This window comes from Phascolarctos cinereus, unplaced genomic scaffold, assembly GCF_003287225.1.
Source record: "Phascolarctos cinereus isolate Bilbo 61053 unplaced genomic scaffold, phaCin_HiC Scaffold_5;HRSCAF=322, whole genome shotgun sequence".
Lineage (NCBI taxonomy): Eukaryota > Metazoa > Chordata > Mammalia > Diprotodontia > Phascolarctidae > Phascolarctos > Phascolarctos cinereus.
This window is the reverse complement of record NW_027555958.1, coordinates 121358591-121374672: the sequence shown is the minus strand read 5'-3', so window position 1 is coordinate 121374672 and position 16082 is coordinate 121358591. Positions and strand designations below refer to the sequence as shown.

The following is a 16082-nucleotide window of genomic DNA, read 5'->3' as shown; positions in this document are numbered from 1 at the left end:
ACCCCGGTTTAATTTCCAAAGAATAGATAATGAAATATTCCTTCCTCCAAACAGCAGAAAGGAGAGGGAATACGAGGGCAGAATATTGTATACCAATAATGAATTGGATGTTTCTGATTAATTATTTTTCTTTGTTATAAGAGATACAAGCAGAGGTGAGAGATTTTCCCCCCAAAAAATGACTATGAGTTACAAACAAAAGGCAACAATAACAGATTATTTTTAAAAGAAAAGTGAACACCTACATAACTTTTGGATAGCTTAGCTCTTTCTGGGATTTTAGTAGTTAAGAAAGGAGATTAATTTTCTATCTGAATGAAGCCATAAGCAAAAATAAAATATGGATTGGGCTTGTGATTTTGGTGATATAGGGAGCTCCTTGGTGAGAAAATTCCTTTTACCAATTCAAGTTTGCATGTTGTCTTAGAGTGTTGCCGAGAACACTTAGAAGTTAAATGTCTTGCTTTAGGTCACACAGACAGTATGTGGTAGAAATGGGGATTGAATGTAGTTCTTTTTGGATTTGAGATTGGCTTTCCATCCATTGCACCACATGGTCTCTAAGCAGAATTTTAAAATGAAATTAAACCTAACAAACTGGTTCTATTTGAGCCTCATCTTGTCATATGACTACAGCCTGATCTAGATTTGCTTGAAATCATGACACAAATATCAGACTCTGTGTTAACCTGGCTTAGCAGTTATTTGCCAAGGGTTTATTCAAACTAAAGGAGAAAAAAGAAAAAAATAAATTGTGGCATCATCTAATCCTAAATCTAGCTATTGAGGCAAATGTCACTTGATAAATATGCTTCATATTTCACATTTAACAAATTCATAAAACTGTTCCTATGTTCCATCAAGTAAATTTAATAGTTGTTTGTTCAAGCATGGGAGAGAGTTTGAAAGGGTGGGGATCAAGAAAGGTGGAAGCTAACTGAGCTTTTAGGGAAGTTAACAAAGGTCAGAAGGATGACATACTGGGTATGAGGGACTGCATTGAACAAAGGCATAGATAGAGATGGAAGATGGAAGGAAGATGTCATATGTAAGAAGGAGCAAGAAAGCCATTTGGGCTGGGAAAAGTTAGTTGCATGAAAGAGAGTAATACTAAATAAGTCTGGTATGCTAACAAACTATATAAACTAGAAATTCAAATGGAAGGAGATAAATCTGACCTTATAGATATCAATAAAATAAGGTACAATGGGACCCTTCACCTCGATATGCCCATTGAAAGACATTTAAAAATCTTACTCTTAAAACAAAATAACAAAAAATAAAATAAAATAAAATAAAAAGGAAGGAGTAGCATTTGTAAGGAAATCTAGGGACTGTGGGAGAAAGGCATAATGAAAAGCTTTTGGGTGTCAAAGAAAAAAATATTAATTTTATGCTCTGAATTTTAGACTCAAGTCTGTTAGAAATAATTTTTATTAATTTGTCATTATTTTAAATCCAAACATTTTTAGCTTAGAGAAAAAGAAATGCCCAAATGGGCCTAGTCTCCTTATAGCCTCAGACATATCTAACAAGACATTTTGAAATTGTATTTATAGGAAATGTCACATTATGATAAGATGAAGTTTAGGGTTAACATGCTACTTCATTCTAATAGAACAATTAGTCACTTGATTTTTTTCTGGGTTGTTCCTGGAGAATCATTCTCCAAAAACCACTTGTCACTCTTTGAGTGCTGCCCTAAAAATAATAAAAGGGATCTCTGTCCTCTGATCGACAATATCTCTAAATCTTTAGGAAATGGGGAAATCTGGTACTACCCTTATGTGGGTCAAAACTCTGATCCCTTCAAGGGAAAGGGGTAGGCAGTGATCTTAACTAGACAAGTGGAATTTCTCATTTCAGTTTGGTTCCTAATCCATTTTCCAGAGCCTTGGTTTTCCCTCTTGACCTTTTATGCTCTTTCCTAAGGGTAAAGGATTAGATTTAAGAGAAGAGAGAAAGTCTGGAAAGGATTTGGGATGAAAGAACTTTTTATTTCTTAATATTTTTGGTTTAACTAAAAAGGAAGTTTTTAATGTGCTCCCTCAAGGAAAAATTGAAGTAATAACTGCCATTATTATATATTATATATAGACAAGGAGAAAGTTAGATTGGGAACATAATAAATGTATTAGTTAACCTCTATCTGCTTCAGTTTTCTCATCTGTAAAATGGGAATAATCATAGTACCTACCTTCCAGGTGCTTATTGTTAGTATAAAATGAGATAATAGTTGTAAAGTGTTCCATAAACCTTAAAGTACTATATAAATACCAGGGCTATTAGCTATTATAAACAGACCACAAACCTGGTGTAGCAGGAAAAAGTAGTGTTGGGGGACTTCAAATTTACAAACATCCACTAGTGCTTTCTTTCTGCAAAAGCAAAATAATTAATATCTTGGCTTGCCTTAATGATAATTTCATCTTTCAAAAGGTGCAAGAAGTGGTGAGAGGAATTGCTATTTTGAATTTGATTCTTGCCTCAAGGAAGACCTAGCTTCTGGGCTGGAATTGATGAGGAGCTTGCAAGAAAGGGATTCTTCCTCTTAAAAATGTTAACAGAGAACAAGTAGAAAGCTGAGCATAATCTAATTGGTACCCCCAATTTTGAGAAAACAGTCTTCAAAGGGCTTAGGGGAAAAAAAAGGAAAAGATAGTATCCCATTACCTTAAATTCCACAGATGAAGTTGGCCCAGGAAAGATGAAATTAAGGGGAAAAAAGTTGAAGACACAAAAGGCAATTATTTCTGTGAGACAAAAGAGATAGAGCTGCCTTTAGAGACACAAGCAAACGAACAGGGAACTCAAAGACCAACTTAGCCTTAATAAAGTTGTATATAAAATATGAAAGGTATCTGAGAATGTATATCAGATCATAGAATTGAGAGCTAGAAGAGACCTTAATGACTGTCCAGTTAGAGAATCAAACAAACCTGGTCAGCCCCTTGGAGTTCCCCTCTCTGTGGTAGAGTTTGAATGCTTGGCAGGTGAGCTTTACAAAGGACCTCAGTGTCAGGTACCTAATCTTCAGACTCTTCCTAAAACAATGCAATGGGAAGTAATTAAGGTGGGTGCTAACATGGTAGTCCAAAGAAGAGATATAAGAACACTCTCAAGATTTCTCTGAAGAACTTTGGAATCAATTTCATGACCTGGGAAACACTGGCAGAGGACCGCCCAGTATGGCACACCCACATCAAAGAAGGCACTGTGCTCTATGAGTGAAGCAGAATCGTAGTAGTTCGAAAGAAATGTGAGATGTGCAGAATTAGATACCTCCACTCCAAAATGTTCGTATGGACTATTTGTGCCTGACCTCTGGTAGAACCTTCTGAGCTTTAATGGTCAGATCAGACACACTGTACCTTGACCTCAATATAGCAATGTCATTTTGGTTCTCTTAGAGAATGAAGAACAGCAATCAACCAGTTACAGAATCACAAAGGCATAGAGAGGTCACCTAGTCCAAGCATCTCATTTTTAAAGATGAGGAAACAAAGATAATGGGAAGGAAGCAACTTATACAAGGTCGCAGAAGTAATCAGTAGCAAAGCTAGGTTTGAGACTTGAGTCCTTAGGCCTTCAATCAAGTCTTTTCATTACACATTTGGCAACACTATAAGAGCAGTGACAGGAGCACAAAAGCAGAGAATGAGTTGAGTCTGGCAAGGAAAGGGAAGGAAAACAAAGGGAGGTTGCTTTTTTAACACATATGTAGGGCCTCTTGGCCTTAGTTTGTACATCAAATGATGTTTACCATGGAATGTTACAAGTGCAGAAATTCTCTAAGCTTAGGAATGAAATTTCTCATCAGAGGTATTTTCGTTTCTCACTGGTATTTTTGTCTCTGTTCACATTTGAGCTCCTTGTAAGTAGCATAATAGTTGTGCAGGACATAAGTAATAAGCACCATTGAAATACCACCAGTACCTCCTTTCTTCCCGTCAATGTACTTTCTGTAATACATATAATAACCTGTCTGAAAAGCTTCAACAATCACACTAGGAAAAATAGCCTGCTTCATTTTCCAGGCTGGGAGCTGCTCCAATTTGACATCCAGGAGTTTATATTATTAAATTTCTCTGAAAGTGGTGTGTTTGATGCCACCTTGCCTGTATGGAGTATGACAAGTCTAGATTGTAAGGTTTCTTTTGTGTTTGCTTGTTTGTGTGTTTTCGTTTTTTTGAGATCAAAATGCTACATATTTCCCATTACATAATTATGAAAGTGATTTTTTAAACCAAAATATAAGACTTTAACATTCCTCTTATTTGATTTGTACCATTGGCCTAGCCAAGCTAATGCCTACTAAAGTGCAAGGCAGTGTGCAACAGGTACACAGAGGTCGATTGTACACATAACACAAGTGTAAGTTTCATTATGAGTCTTTGAAAAGACAGGATTAGTGGACAAAGATTGGACTGGGAATCAAGAATAAGTGAGTTCAAAATTCACCTTTGACATTTACTAGCTGTGTGACCCTGGGCAAATCATTTGACTTTTGTGGGACTCAGTTTTCTCATCTGTATGATTGGGTTCAGACTCGACAACCCTTCAGAAATATGATTCCTTATGGATTCTCTGATTCCATGATGCTACAATAGTCCCACTTTCCTTTGCCCTGATCAGACTATATCTGAATTATAATGTTCACTTCTGGCTGCTACATTTTAGGGTAGATTGCAGAGCAAGGAAGGTAACCAGGATAGTGAGGGTTCTGAAGGGCATGCCACACGAGGAAGTGTTGAAGGAAATGGTGGCATTTAGCCTAGAGAAGACCATACTTGCAGGTGGTATGGGGTGGGACTGGGGAGAAAATGCTACCTGTCTTCAAGAATTTGAAAGACTGTTATAAAGAAGGAGTCATTCTGCTTGGCCACATCCACATCTTAGAATCACTATCTTCCTTCAGAACTTAGTTCAAACACCATGTTCTCTAGGTCTTTACCAATCCCACTCTAAAGTTATCTTTTACCTACTCTGTAATTATCTTATATATACTTATTTATGTATAGGTTGTCTCCCCCATCAGAATGTAAAGGTTTTGAGGGCAAGGACTACATTCCACATTCTCTTTCTGTAAAGGTTGTTGAAATCACCCCACCTCACTTTTTAGTCTGATGCCTTAACTGGGTTGGAACACATCTAAATCAATCAAAGATATTAGATTAAGTACAAAAAGTTTTTGAGAGCCATTTGATAAAGTGAAATGAAAGCAGACAAAAGGTCTGTGCCACTTAGCTATGGAATGGATTTTTTTTTCTTCTGTCTACTGTGTCCTGTATAAAAGTACCAAATCAATTCAAATGGGAACCATTTTTTTTAATTAGATCATGTGGTTTCCCAGTATCTTCCTAAGGAGGAACTATGGAAATAGAGATGGAAGGGTGGAAAGTAAAAGAGGAAAGGCCTAAGACTCAGCTTTGACCTTGTCCAGGTCTCCTCTCCCACTCTTCTTGGACTGGAGGAGGACCTCTCAGTTTCAAATTGTCTGAGGACATTGGATTTCCCATACTCTATCAGTGTCCTAAAAAGCATCCCAGATCAGCTTGTAGCAATGTCTGCATTATTGGAAGTCAAGGACAGACCATGCTTAAGGGGAACTTCTTGAGCACATGGATGGGAAAAAGGGACTTTTAGTAACCGGGAACTGTGAGTTACTCCTTACCCACATATGTCTGATGTCTGAGCCCATTTTCTAAACTATAATCAAAGGAGAAGGTGTTTCACAGATGTTGGAGGAAGAAAAGTTCTGTACTAATTGTTCCTAGTAAATATTAGGAAATAATAATATTCTTCTCTAAAGCTGCTTAAGACTGGTTGACTAAATGATTCTTAACTGATAATCTTGAATACCAGTGGGAGTTTGAGCCAATGTAATTAGAAAACTACCCTCGGGGGCAGCTAGATGGTGCAGTGGATAGAGCACCAGCTCTGAAGTCAGGAGGACCTGAGACCTCAGACCAAACACTTGACACTTACTAGCTATGTGACCCTGGCAAGCCACTTAACTCCAATTGCCTAAAAAAAAAAAATTAATAATTTTAAATTTTTTTAAAATTACCCTTGGCCCTTTGAGGGGGATATGTAGCCAGACAAGCTCTAGGAGCCCAACTTATCTGTGAGAGTGGGATGTGAACTAAGGATGCCTCAGAGCTCATATGGGTTTCATTTGTATTCCACACTCTTGGCACATGCCTTGTAAATACTTGATTGATTAATTGTCCCTAAATGGAAAAATTAGGAGAAGTTGTGGAGGGGTAGATTTAGGCACCTAACAAACATCTATGGAATTAAATTGAGAGACTGAAGGTTAGGGAGGCCAGCCGTCTTTGTAAGAGATAATGAGAGACTGAAGTTGGGCAGAGGCAGTGATAATGAAGTGAAAAAGGGTGGATGGAAGATATTTCAGAGATTGGAGAGGACTTAATGACTTAGAATGTGAAGGAACAAGAATGAATAGGTGATTTACAGCCTGAAGGACACTAAATATGAGCCTGAAACTGTCAACAGATGTAAGCAAGAGAGGAAAAGGAAGAGAAGGAACAGGTTTGGGAGGAAGGGTGTTTTAGGTGAAAAATCAGAAGATTGTAAATACAGTTCTGCACATATAAAGGTCTGCCAAATTCTTTCTTCTCCCCACTGAGGGGAAAATCCTTCTTTTAACCATATTACTTCATTTGTTTCTACATTCATATTCTAAGAGTATATTCATTTTTCTCCCAATTAAACAAATTGAATAAATCAATCAGCTAGCATTTATTAAGTTGCTATTTTGTGCTAAAGTTAGGGAAATTTAGGGATAAGAAAGAAGAAAGGAAGGAAGGAAGGAAGGAAGGAAGGAAGGAAGGAAGGAAGGAAGGAAGGAAAAATACTCTGAGATAGTATCAGTCAATAAATTATGAAAAGAATAATGAAATGAGTACTGAAGGGGAGAAGGGCAGGCTTCCATCCAGATATTTGTTTTGGCGAAAGTCTTAATTGCTTAGGGTGATATCTTTTAATAAGTGCTTCAAAAACAGGTTGTAGCTTCTAACCTCTGTGGCATGTGTGATATTACTTGTCTATCATTTCCATGATTACTGTATAGCATAAAAAGAACATGGTTATTATAACTCAACAGATCTATTACACAACTCAGCTCATAAAAATACCTCTTCAGTTATAGCAAAAATGGATATCTGCCTTAGTACTGGCCCAGGGGAGTTCCAAGAACACAAACACATGTATTCTTGGTGCTCTTGCAGGGAGATACATGAAGTTAGGATACAGAAAAAAGAAAGGTAGCATCAGCACAGGAAAAAGGATCCTAGTTGGTAAGGGGAAGGTGGGGGAGGCTCAACTCTTTGCTATCTCTCAGTCTAACACACACCTGAACAAACAAGCAACCATTTTATCCCAATGTAAGGAAACATATCTTTGCTTGTGGGCTACCGGATCAAAATAAAGATGAGACTTTTTTTCTTAATTCTTTTTCAAAATCATATGTTCTAGGACTTAAGGGGCCTTAGAGATAATCTAATACAATACCTTATTTTATAGATGAGGAAACAGTTCTACAGTGAAATGATTTGCTCAACATTACAAAGCTGGGAAGTAGGAGAGTTAGAACTCAGACCCAAGTGTATGAGTCAGAGGCCAGCCTGGTTTTGACTGGATCACATTTTTTTTCCTGTTCTATTAAAGAAAAGAACCCAAATCTAAACCTCCCTGTGGGTTTTCAGTTGATCAGGTTCCTAATCTACCTAATCTTCAACTACTCAGTTTACACTCTGTGGATACACACACACACATATACACTCATACACACACACACACCCTGAGAATCACCCTGGGTTCCAATAGGTGAGGTTTGCCTTTATTTTATCCAGAAACAGCCCTTTATCTTTCTATCTCTCTTCCCTGGTCACCTGCCACAAACCAAGCTACTTCCATGTTGGCCTTCATATCCATCCCCAAATTCAACCAGAAACTTGGACTTAGCCCCAAGAATAATCTGGATTCTGATAGTTCCAAGCCACGTAGCCCTTCCCTTTCTCTTTATAGCTAACTCTCCTTACAATTCTCCCATTAGCATATCAGCTCCTTGAGGGCAGGAATTATCTTGCTTATATGTATTTGTATAACTAGTGCTTAGCTGGCACTGCTAAGTAAATACTAAATGTTCTCTCCTTCCTTTTTTCTTTCTTCTTTCCTTCTTATTTTCTTCTTTCCTTCCTTTCTATCTTTTTTCCTTTTTTCTTTCCTTCCTTTTTTCCTTCCTTCATTTTTTCCTTGCTTACCTCCTACCTTCATCTTTCTTTTTTCTCTTTCCTTTTGCCTTCCTTCTTTACTTCCTACCCTTCTTTTTCTTTCTTTCTCTCCTTTTTCTTTCCTTCCTTTTCTTTTCTCTTCTCTTCTTTTCCCTTTCTCTTCTCTTTCTTTTTTTCTTTCCTTTCTTTTTCTCTCTTAAAAAAATAAAATGCTACACTGACCTACTCCTCATTGCTCAAGCCTAGATGTTTCCAGTTTTAGGCTATTACAAGTTTTAGTGACTTGTGACCCGTAACAAATCACAATTACAAAATGCAAAGGCTAGAAGGAAGAGTTATCTTCACCTCTCTACCCTCAAAATCTTTGCTTCTCAATGTTAATTATTCTTACTTCTTTCAGCTGAACCTCTTGGTCTTGAAAGACAAGTGGCTTCAAAAAAGACTTCGGTTCAAATCCTACATCTTATGTTTACTTTGTGATCTTGTGAAAGTCATTCAACTTCCATGGGCCTCAGTTTCCTCATCCATTAAGAATGAGAGTATTGAACTAAATAGTGTCTGAAGTCCTTCCAGCTCTAGATGTATAATCCCATGATGCTTCAAGTGTCTTCATCTATAAAATGGGCATAATAGTACCTGTAGCGTTTGCCTTACAAGATTGTTGTGAAGCTCAAATGAGATGATGCACATAAAACACTCTGCAAATGTCACAGAGTTTTGTAGTTATCAGCTACTATTATGACTGTGGATATGCTCCATTTTGTCTATATTTTCCTAAATTACTCATTCCTAGAGGCAATTAGTTGAGGAAATGGATAGAGCTTTGGCCCTGGCATCAGGAAGACCTAAGTCCAAGTCTAGCCTCAAGTACTTACTAGCTGTGTTACTATAGGCAAATTACTTCACCTCCATGCCTCAGTTTCCTCATCTATAAAATGAGGATAATGGTCAGGCCAATCTTCCAGAGTTATTTTGAAGATAAAATGAGAGAATAGTTGTAAAGTGCTTTTTAAACCTTAAAGCAATATACAAATGTTAGCTATCATTATTATTACCAAAATGTGTTGCTCATAATTTAACACAATATTTCAGTTGTGACTAGGCCATGACAAAGTATAACAGAGCATTTCCCTCACTATGTAACAATGGGTATTGCACTTTTTTTTTTAATAGAGTCAGTACTTTGTTTTAAATGAAGTATATATACACACATACACTCACACACACACACACGCACGCATAGTCAAGTAGCTCTGGCTGTCACTGATTGGCCAATACTAAGTTCCAGCCCAAACCTCTGTTGGTCATTGTTTGGGTTTTGATGGCTCAAAATGATTGTAAATAGCAATCATTTATGTTCTGGCTAGAAACCTGGAAGGTCTTCCCCTCCCTATTTATTTATTTTCTTCTGTTTTTGAATAGGCAGATGAGGCCATCTTTTGCTTCGTTTCTTACCCAACCTTAAATCACTGAATGGGTGTTGCCTCAGACAAATTGAGATCTAGGAAAGACCTTACAGGGAATATAAATTTCTTGGAAAAAGTGCCCTGGAAAACCGGGCATTGATGAAGCCATTGGGATTCAAATGGAGCTACTTGACTATGCTTTAAACCCAAATCACTCTAGATCTCATGGATTGGCCAATAATGGGACCCAACTCAAGCCTCAGTTGGTCATTGTTTGGCTTAGAGTGAGTGTAAATAGCAATTGTTTCTGTTCTGGCCAGAAACCCTGAGGGTCTTCCTCTCCCAGACTTATTTTGCTTTTTTTGGAGTAGGTAAAAGGGGCCATTTTTTGCCTCATTTCTTACCTAGACTTTTAGGAATTATCTCAGACAAATCGACACCTGGGAAAGACCTTAGCTTACAAAGGCCAAAGTCTACCACCACATCAGGGGCCATCTCCAGTCATCCTGATCTGTATCTGACCACTGAACCCATGTATACATACAGAGATACACACACACACACACACACACACACACACACACACACACACATATATATATATATATATATATATATATATATATATATATATATATATATATATATATATATATATATATATATATATATATATATGGAGAGAGAGACAGAGAGAGTGAGCTGCATTTCAATATGACTGGCTTCCTTTGTAATTCCAGGCATTTTATTTGATGTATTTAAAAACATTATTCTGAGAAAGGGTCCATAGGCTTCACCACACAAAGGGGGTCCAAGACACAAAAATGGTTAAGAAACCCTGATCTAGTCCAAGAAGAAACTGAGACCTTTTTAACCTAGTAGCTAATTAACTGACATCTAGGGAAAAACCTGGCTTTTCTGACGTAGAATGACTGACTATTAGAGCAAGGATGTATCTTAGAAATCACCTAGTTCAAATCTTTCATTTTACAGATGGGAGAACTGAGGCTTAGAGAGAATAAGTGATTTCCCTAAGATCACGCAGCTAGTAGCAGAGCCAGGACAACAATTTTAGCCCGTGGTCTTTGAACCATACCATGCAGTTCATTGATGTTTCCCAATAAAAGTCATTCATTGATTCATCCATTCTATCTATGCAACACAAAGAAAATATGATCTCTTAGGCATAAATTTAATTCTTAGGTGATAATTGCATGTCAAGCATGATTGCCACTTCAACAATGGTATACTCCTTCCTCAACACTCAGGCACTGGACCACAGAATTGTTTTGTTCTCCTGCTTTTTGTCTTGTCAGCTATAAAAATCAATCCTCAATCACTGTCTCAAATTTTAAAGCAGATTAAGATTTGAAAGAAAACTTCATTCTCATCTACTACAATCCCCTTATTTTGTAGATGAGGAAGCTGAGGCCCAGAGACGAGTGATTATCCAAGGTCATATAGAAAATCAATGGTAGAGCCAAGAATTAAACTCAAGTCCTGAATCCAGAGCTCTTTCTGCCAACTCACTGCCTTGCCTCCTCCACTCTGTTTAAGGCAATCACAATTAAGCGACTTGCCCAGGGTCATACAGCTAGTAAGATTCTGAGACCAAATTTGAACTCAGGTCATCCTGACTCCAGGGCCAGTGCACCATTTAGTTTCTCCTCACTTGGCCTCTCTTAATGCCATCTTCTTACCTGGAAACCTCCAAATGCTGAATTAGGAGATATGCATGAAGCTGCAGTGTTTTAATAACCAAAGTGACTTCTAGCAGAGACAAATAAAAACAAATGTCAGATGCCAAGGTGTGGGACTTGATAGTTGGGGAAGCAATGGGGGAGGGACAGAATGATTATTGCCAATGAAAAAGATGACTTAACTGTTCTAAAAATTCCCTTCAGAGCATGAAGTCTCTTTGGAAATATAAGTTCTAGGTTTATTCTTAATTATTTATTCCTTGGTAGACATACAGGCTATCATTTACTTCATTGGGCATATGGCTTTTTTTCATGGGTAATTTTAATAATCCTAAATTCTATCTGTTCGGGATGCCCTTTTAAAAGGATGTTGCATAACTTGCCAAAACAATACTATTAGAAAAGGAAATAGTGGCAGAGGGGAAAAGACATATCATTGCCCTCAGGTTTCATAGCTCTATCAAAATGAAAGTCTAAATTGTTTCTAATGATCTAATGAGGGTTGTATTTTGAGCCTTAAAGAATAAAATTGTCCCTTCCTTATCTAATTGAAAGTGCAGATGTTAATGACTACACTAATTTCTCTAAAACAAATCCAGTATCAGAAGCTGTTAACTGGGCCCATCCTCTGAGCTTACAGGAAGACTTTTCTTGAGTCCTGTCCCCTGGCACACCAAGCAGTTAGTGCCTTCCCCTCCCAAAAAAAGGAAAAAAAAATTACTTTATGTTTATTTTGTAGATGCACAGAGAGGCAGTTTGGCTTGGTGGATATGGAGTTGGTCTTGAATTCAGTTAAAAGATAGGTTCAAGCCCCTCTTCTGATACTGCAACTATGACCCTCAGTTAAACTCATAATTTGTGAATGCCCCCAGGGAACTCCCTAGTCCTATAAATTGTATTTGGATTTCTCTGTGCCAGTAAAATCACAGATGCAATCAAAAATGAATACATGCACAGATATGTGTCTGTATATATATATATAAAACATATATATGTATATGTGTAAATACATGTGTATATATATATGTGTGTACACATATATGTATATATACATATACATACATACATACATATATGTGTGTGTATATGTATACACACACACACACACACACACATTGTTGCTGTTGATGAATCATTTCGGTCATATCCAAGTCTTTGTGATCTCATTTGGGGTTTTCTTGGCAAAGGTACTGGAGTGATTTGCCATTTTCTTCTCCAACTCATTTTATAGATGAGGAAACTGAGGCAAATAGGGCTAAGTGACTTGCCCAGCATCACATAGTTAGTAGGCATCTGAGGCCAGGTTTGAATTCAGGCCTTCATGGCTCCAGGTCTAGCCCTCTATCCACTGAGTCAACTAGCTATACATGCATGCATGCATATGTACATATACACATGTTCATATATGCACATATGTGAATATATACACATATAAATTTTATGTGTATATGTATGCATTAATTTGTGTGCACATATAAAAAGATTTATAGATGTGTATATGTATTTATATATGCATATATGAACATTTATATATATATATATATATTTTTTTATATTTATCCTCACTCATAGGGAAGAGACTTTCACTTCTATGAAAATTAGGCACCCTCGTGCCTAGCACAGTGCATGGCACTTAGTAAGTCCTTAATGTTTATTTGCTGATTGGTTAGAGTGAGCCTCTCTATATATGCTCACCAGTTTTCTGAGTTGTCTTACATAGCCTGTTGAGTTCCTGGAAGTATGTATCAGCTTCACTTTTCTTTCTACACATCCTGTTCTGGCAACTACTAAAAACCGTCTTCCCCAGCTTCTAGGACACTCTACACCCCCAACCTGGAAAGCCAAGGAAGCTTGCATATTCCTAATTTTATGCTTCATGTGTTTTCAAAATATAATGTCTCTAAGGACAGGAATGCACAGAGGGAGACTAACAGGTGATGGAAGCAGTGCCAAGTAATAAATCAGAAAGCCACAATGTGGTCTTGGAAGGGCCAAGGTGATGTGTTGTTTATAAGATGTAATCCTGCTAAGAAAAAAAAAGCTTGAAACTCTGGAGAGTCTGGTACTGCACATGGCCAGGCTCTCTGCAACAGACGGGTGAGTGGCTGGATGGGAGCAGACAGTAGGTGACTCAGAGGGGCTACTCTTCTCCAAAAGTCCTCTGAATAAACAAGTTCTAGTTTGGTCTTTCTACAGATGAAGAGGAACAGAAAGGAGTGGGAAGAGTTGTTAATAACGGCTGCCCTATGTTGAAATGTACCAGAGAACAGGGACTTCCTATCCTAACGTAAGAAGATTGCAGACATTCTCAGTACCTGACTCATAAGAACCCAAACTTTCAGAGCCATACATTAGGGGAATGAAAAGGATGAATGATGTCTGTTGTTAAAAGAGGGGCAGTAAGGACAGGGAAGGACTAGTTCTTCCCATAAAAACAAACAGCAGGGCAGAGTTGGAGTCCAGCGGAGTCTGCCTTACAAATAAACATTTGTGTGTTGGGTCCTGGTCTGTGAAAACAGGTCATTTCTTTATGAGATGGAATCAGAACACAGAGCACGTTGTTCACCCAAAGAGAAAACCAAAGGGACCCTAAGAAATGAGATAGAGGGTTTGGCATGGCACGATGATGTAATCCCTCACACAACACCATGCAGGTTTTACATTCCAGCACCCTGGCCAAAACTAATATAGTGGAACTCCTTGGTAATCCCAGCATTGGAAGATAGAATGAACACTTGTGTTACGGGCGGTATAAAATCAAGGTTGTAATGTGCAAGGATGTTTCAGAGTATAAGATCCAATCTTCTACTGCAGCTAAATTCACAAATCTGTATTGGCCTCCATTTCTTGTAATACCTAGCTAACTGCAAGGGTCTGATCAAATGCCAGCTCTTCTAAGAGGCATACTGATCTCTCTCCATTTGTTAGTGCCTTCACGTTGTTCAGTGGTTCAGTCACATCCATCTCTTCATGACCCTGTGGAACACAGCCCGCCAATACTGTCCATGAGGTTTTCTTGGCAAAGATAGTGAGTGGTTTGCAGTTTCCTTCTCCAGTGTTAGTGCTACCCCCATATTAATTTGTATTTTCTTTGTGTGTATGTGTGTACACACACCTACACATATATTTGTTTAATTTACTTATTTGTGTGCTTGATTGTTCCCCCAGTAGAATGTAAACTCCTTAAGGTAAACTCCTTTGCTTTTTGCCTTTTACCTTCAGATATTTTTGTTTTTCTATCTGTATTAATTCCACTCAGACTATGGGAGTAACTATAAGCCCTCTGGGAGATGCAGAGACTTACCAGTGGAGTTTGATATAAATATAGATGTAGGTTAATACTCTTTTAAAATGTTACAGAGACTTCAGAAGTTTCTATTTTAATTTTTTTCTAGTAAATCCACCACAAATATGTGTGAACAAAATCTAGAAGAGGATCCCAGGGACAAAGGGGCCTTTGCAGGGAAAAGGGTTCAACATCTCCCCAGGTTCAGGCTCAGGTCAGAAAACATAGAACAACCATCAGTATACTTGAACTAATGATCTCTCTGCCAAAGTGTCCACTCCATGGCCTGCTAACACAAACTTTACAGTGGGACCCCAATCCATGGCTGTATTCTCATCTGACTTGTCCAAGGTATGAGTTTTCACTCCAGAACATCCTTTCATGCGAGGTAATGCTGTCAGAATTTCTTCTCCAGTCATCCTTAGCAGCTGAAGCATTGGTAGGTGAGCTCAGTTGACCTGAAGAGTATACTGTTGGTTTCTTTCTTTATACTTTGGAGAGCTCAGTTCTCTGCATTAGAGTCAAAGGATCCATATTCAATGTTTCAAGCCCAGATAGGGATGGGGCAAAGAAGGGTTGATACTCTGGCTAGTTCAGTAATCTACCATGTTTCATAGGAAGAAGTCTTATCTGAAGTTTGGGGATCTCCAGAAGCCTTGTCATTTTGACTGCCTGGAATTTTTGTTTAGTGATGGCTACACAGAGATTTTGAAGCTAGGTAGCAAGGTCCTTCCATAATCAACACTGTATGCCTCTGGCAGACTCTCGGTTACAAACTGCTTCAGGAAAGCATTCTCATGAAATAGCTCTGTCTTCAACTGATCTTGGCTCAGTGTGGCTCCATTCTCCTGGTAGTCTCGGATTTCTGTATTCTTCAGCTGAGACAAAGAAGCCAGCTCTCTCCCCTGGCTTTGCAGTACAAGATTCATGCCCATCAGGTGGCATATGAGATGCGAGGAAACCACAGAAAGGCTATCCAAGGCACACTGGAAGTTCCAGTGAAAGAGTAGATCAGAGAACTCACTCTGAATGTACATCTTTAGCAGTGTTTAATAAATGCTTGATGAATACACCTCAGTCCATCAAAAATGGAACATACGTTTAAAAATGTCCTCTTTTCCTCTGCTATAATTTCATTTCTTCTCTCCATTTTCCCCTGACAAATTTACAATGACTGTTTTGTGTAATTATTTTGTGATGCTTAAAAAAAACACACACGTAACAACATTTTTGTTGTACTTTTTTTTTTTAGTCTCAACTGCCAAACACTGTCTTTCCTTGTAGGAAATTCATGTGGGTGCAAAAAAACCTTGATCTATCATCAAATATGAATATTGAATAGAAATAAATAAATCAATCCCTAATTCAGGTTCAAAATTATGGAAAGGGAGATAAAGTTAGACAGATATACATATAGATATGTATATACACA

General features: G+C 37.9%; 1 pseudogene; it reads right to left on the bottom strand.

The window, feature by feature from the left end:
• Window positions 1-14983: 14983 nt before the first annotated feature.
• Window positions 14984-15687, bottom strand: LOC110208962 (non-homologous end-joining factor 1 pseudogene; annotated as a pseudogene).
• Window positions 15688-16082: the final 395 nt, after the last annotated feature.